Source organism: Coffea arabica, chromosome 11c, assembly GCF_036785885.1.
Source record: "Coffea arabica cultivar ET-39 chromosome 11c, Coffea Arabica ET-39 HiFi, whole genome shotgun sequence".
In the NCBI taxonomy this organism is placed as follows: domain Eukaryota; kingdom Viridiplantae; phylum Streptophyta; class Magnoliopsida; order Gentianales; family Rubiaceae; genus Coffea; species Coffea arabica.
In genome coordinates, this window is record NC_092330.1 from 11,699,102 (window position 1) to 11,704,457 (window position 5,356).

The window sequence follows — 5,356 nt, forward strand, 5'->3', positions numbered from 1 at the left end:
TCATCCTCTCGAGCCAATTCTCCGCGACCTCAGGATCAGGTTTACCAGTGAACTTAGGCGGGTTAAATTTCAGGAACCTCTTCAAGGCTCCATCTTCCCCTCTATCCTGTCCCCCAGGTTGGTTAAGTGGTCCTGGACCCTGTCTCTCAACTAAGCATTCAAGGATATCAGTCATCCTATTGATGGCAGTAGCCACTTGGTTACCCTCTACATTCTCTTGCCCTTGCATCAGTCCAATTGCCGACCCTTGTGCATTCCTTTGAGATTGGGCTTGTCTAGACTCTCGCCCACGACCCACCCCGAGCACTCTTTCGTCCGTCCATAATTCTAATGGTGCCTAGTGCAAGAAATAAAAATGATCATGCGAGAAAATACCCAAAACAAGAGCCAATCAAGAAACATTGAAAATAACAATAATTTACATTCATTAACACTTCAAGATCCATACAATTAGTAAGTCATGGGGGAGTACAAAAATACAGCACACAAGTGCCACAAAAGTACTTTTAGTCACGTACGACTAAAGTAAGTTAAGTGCCTCAAAAGTAGGCCACACAGTCATACAAAATACAATGGCCTTGGCACTAGCATCACCCCAGCTAACTTTGACAAAACATTAAAGTAGACTAAGTCACTAGTTTAGTGATTGGTGAAGCCAGAAGTCTCTGCTACTTCAGTAGGATCATTTTCATTTCCTACACAAGAAGTTTTAATCTCATGTCTCTTATCGAGTATCTTGTCATTCTCCACTTGTTCAACCAAGGTAACACACCCAGCCATCGACTTATCTGTCCAGTCTCTAATTTCGTGTACTACCCTAGCACGTCGATTCTTAGCTTTTTGAAGCTGCTCACTAGGAGCCTTTGTCTTTTCCTCACTCCTCAAGTACTTCCGTCTCCACTTTAGAAATTCTAGTAATCTGGGCATCCACAATTGCCCTCAGTTCTCGATTATCTTCTCGAACTACTTTAGTTTCCTCGAATAATCTCCTCCGATTTTCGGTTATCGCTAATATCACATTATTTAAGTACAAGTAAGTCCTCTAGCAATCACATGGAGTCCAAGTTCGGCAAGTTGGGTTATACCTCCAACGAGCTCCCCTAAGCCGTTCCCGACAATGGCCACCAGAATGCGTCCCCGAGACGGTTCAATACCACCGTTACCTTCCGTAACTTACAATTAAAATTGAAAATTTAAATGAGTCCAAGTATACTACATAAACTGGATTTGATCATCTCATACTATCCCACATATCTCTTACAAGATCGAGACTCCCAATTGTCCATTAATTCAAACCTAGGTTCTAATTTTCATCCCCACAAGCGGTCACTTAACTTCTCAACCAATCCCATAGTCCGGCATTCTAAACTGTCGCGCCCCATTTTTTGATAAATAAAAATAATGGTTTGAGAAAGATGTTTTTGATTCAATTTTGATTGGAAAATGATTTTGTGAGTTGAAAAAGATATGGGTCTAATATGGGACTTGAAAAAGCGACGATTTGACCCAAAAAATAGTTTTAAAAAGGGTTTTGAAATGAAAAGTTTGGAGTCGCCACTTGGTAATGATTTAAGGTGTACCAAGTCACCTAAAAAATGAGTTTTAAAGTCAAGTAATAATAAACCCTTTTTAAAACGACTCCTAGTCTACGTAAAACAAAGAAAAAGGTTCGGGAGTCACGTTTGACAAAGGGGAAGGCAAGGATAGACTCCAAGGCACCCCTTTGACCTAGCCAAGGCTAGTTGCGTGACTTAACCCTAACTTTCCTAACTTTCTACCCAGGGTATGCATTGCATGTTGGATTATGCCTATATGAATGCGAAAACGAAAAAATGCAATCCTAAATTCTATGATGTCTCTCGTGAGGTTTTTGGTCCCAAACCACATGAATTGTGGCGGCCAATAAAGGAAAACCTCATAGAGGTCGATTAATGCAAATGAGAGTCAAATTCAAGTGTGCAAGTGTGAAAGTGTATGAAAGATGCAAGAAATGTAAGTGCAAGTGTGCGAATGTATAAAAAAGGTGCATGTGTGAATTTGGATGAAAATCAAAGTGTTTGTGTGTGCAAATGAATGAAGATAGAATAGTACATATATAAGTGAAACTTGAATTTCATTTGTGAAGTAAAGTAAATAAATGATAAAGATGTAGTGAAAAATATGGATTGAGAAATGTAAGAAAAATGTGATTAAAAGAGTATGGAAGTGATAAAAATGAAAGTATGACCCTAGGGGAATGCAACAAGTCGGGTACGGGGGTTGACTCCTAACTTTTCGACTTCTATTTTCCCTTTGATTAGAAGGCAAAACTAGCGTGCTAAGGCTATCGAGTAGCCACACTCGCTCGTTTTCCTTATCGGAAGGGATTTTCACGCAAATGAACCCTAACTAGCATGAGATGCAAGTCCTAAAATGAAGGGGAAGGGGTTTGAGGAACATACCAAATGACAAACTAAGGAAAAATGCGTGATATGTGGTGATCATGCACTTAATGAAAAAAGGAAAAAAGAACCTATTGGGTCTAGCATTGGACTAGCCCATTCTATGAATTCCGACTAGCGTTGGACTAGTGGAAACGATAAAAGAAGCCACAACTAGCGTTGGACTAGTGTGGTGACGTACATTCATCCATTCCATTCATCCACACTTATGGAAAGCAAGTGGACATACTAAATACTCATAAACACGTAGCACGTAACATTTAGCATGCTCGACTAGATGCAAGGACCTAATAAAGCGATTAAACACTTAACACGTAGGCATGCAACCAACTAATGAACCTATTACATTCACTAACTAAAACAAAAAGGGGAAGGGGAAAATGGACCAAATTGCTCGCCACAGCCCTATCTATTACAAGCCAAGAGGTGTACACATACCCCATTTAAAAGAATAATTTAATAAAAGCAAGACTGAATGAAATAATGGAACTAAAGAATGGTAATGAGAGCAAATTAGGCATGCGATTCACACTTAGCACATTGGATCACATAGGAGAGACAAAAGGGATAAAAGAGATTATACCGCCCCCTTGGAATGGTGTCCAAATGAAAGAAAAATGGCTTCAAAACAATAAAAAGGTCAAGGTACCACTTTATTTAAGGAAAATTAAGAGAAATGTGACAAACTAAGCTCACTTAATCATAAAACCCCTAAAGTCATGACTTAAGCGAAATTGAGACAAAGCATAGTAATTGATTGAAACAAACAAGCAATGAAATTGTAAAAGTTAAAACTACCAAGGACCAAATTGATAAAAATTATTCAATTGATTGGGTAATAGTGGAACAAGGGGAGACTTGGGGGCCAAAGTGCAATTATTGAAAGTTGTTTTGCATGCAAAATCATGCAAAAAGCTACGAAAAACCAGTTTTCTGCAACAGAAGCTATTCGGCAGCTTAATAAGCTTGCTTCTGCAATTCTAAGCTTCACAAAACGGCTTTCGAACACAATCAAATCCAGACCAAATTATCACACAATCCTTTCACTTTTGCATCATAACTTACAGATTTGAACACACAACAAATCAGGCAAAAGGGCGTGCAAGCATCGAAATACCAGTCTGAAATGGGCCCTGCTACAACTCTCTACCATTGCTGTGTTCATGCTAATGCAATCTTTCCATCCAAACCAAGTTAATATTTCAACCCAACCAAAACCACACTTTTATTACAAAATTAGAGCAGAAAAAACTGGATTGGTGGCTGTCAAGAATGCAAGAAATAACAGCAAAAGCAGGAAACAAAATGCAGCCAGAATTTTCATAATAGTAAAACAAAGGTGTGGCCAACTGTTATGTCATGCATTTCTTGCTTTTAGCATGGTAGTAAACATATGTGATAGCTCACCATCTGATATACAAATGGACCCAAAGGAACAAACATACTAAACAGAACCTCAGCTACCAAAGAAGGAAAACCAGTTTCATCAACATGGGGGAACAAAGGAAAACGTTATGATCTGCTGCAACTTGGCCATTTTTTTTATTTTGCGAGTTCAAAACTTGTAGCAACCCAGAAAAATGGCCAAAGATACAAACAATGCCCTTAGTGATGACGCAAACAAGGTAGGGAAACCCAGCTCTTGAGCCATTACAGGGCAAAAAAAATGACTTGAATGTCTACTAAACCTGGAACCAATCATCGCGATCGCAAAACACAACTTCAGACCCAGTAGAGTATGAAACAACAAAAGTGAGACCCGAACCAAAGAATCAACCAGGAACATCATGTATTGCAACCCTTTCAAATCCATATCTGTAACACTTTAATACAAACACTAAAACCATAAAAATCCCATCTCTGGGCCTATCCGGAAACCACAGAAAAAGAAACCACAGATTGACATCCATTTCATTTTTGTATGAAGGAGAGGAAGCACGAAAGCCAACAAGTTTTAGTTCATAAGATACACAAGTTCTAAACATAGCCGCTGGAATCATAACCCATCCACCAGATTTGGCCCGGCATATGATCATTAAGATCTGGGATTTCTAACTCACAAACGAAGGACAAGATTTGGTAATTTAAAAGAAGAAAAACACAAACTTACAGTAACGACGCTTTCTTTCGGTGAAAGTGAGGACAATCAGGAGAGTTAGCAACTCCAATGGATCCTTTGCTGATTCTTCTTCCTTGGTCAAGCCGTAATCCTCGGTTTCTCTCCCGTTTTTCTCAGTTCGTTTCTTCCTTTTGCTACCGTCTTCAGCTGCCAACAGTTCCTTCCTCTAATCTCTCTCGGTCGTTCTTCCTATCTTTCTCACTTTGTCCGACAGATATTCTCTCCCCTCTCTCTAATCTCTCAACCGTCAAAAACCTCTCCTTTTCCTTGATCAAAACCCAGCTCTCTAGTTTCTTTTTCCAGTTTTTTCCTCAGTCGACATACTCGCTCTTTTCCCGTCACCTCCCTCTTCTGATTTTTTCCTTTGCCGTTTTTTTCCCCCTCTCTTGCGGCTGCCCTCTTCCCCTTTTTTTTTTTTTGCCGTTCCCCCCCGATCTGTTTTTTCTCCAGCCCACCGACTCTCTCTCTGTTAGCTCAAAAACCTAGCCCCCCTCCTTCTAGATTCATCCCCCCTCCAGGTGTCCTAGACACCTGGCCATTTATGGCTAAATATTGCCCTCAAGGCCCTGCTGCAACTTCCCCTTGCAAGCTGCGGCAACACGCAGCTTTTGTATGCTGCGTATACTTTTTTTTTTTTTTTTTTTTTGAACTAATAATTTTACAAAATTGATAAATAAAACTAAGTAATAAAAAAACAACAATTTAAGTAATATTGCATTAAAATAAACAAACTAAAAACAAAGTTGCACTTTTCAAATTTTCCTTTCATTTCCATTTTCATCTTTTCTTTTCTTTC

At 39.3% G+C, this 5,356-nt stretch overlaps 1 long non-coding RNA gene across 1 annotated transcript; it reads right to left on the bottom strand.

Moving 5' to 3' along the window:
* Positions 1-397: 397 nt before the first annotated feature.
* Positions 398-5,117, bottom strand: LOC140017064 (uncharacterized). Its single transcript, XR_011823380.1, has 2 exons — positions 4,552-5,117; positions 398-4,264 (listed from the first exon to the last, which is right to left on the bottom strand). It is a non-coding gene; the product is annotated as an uncharacterized lncRNA (long non-coding RNA).
* Between the last annotated feature and the right edge of the window lie 239 nt (positions 5,118-5,356).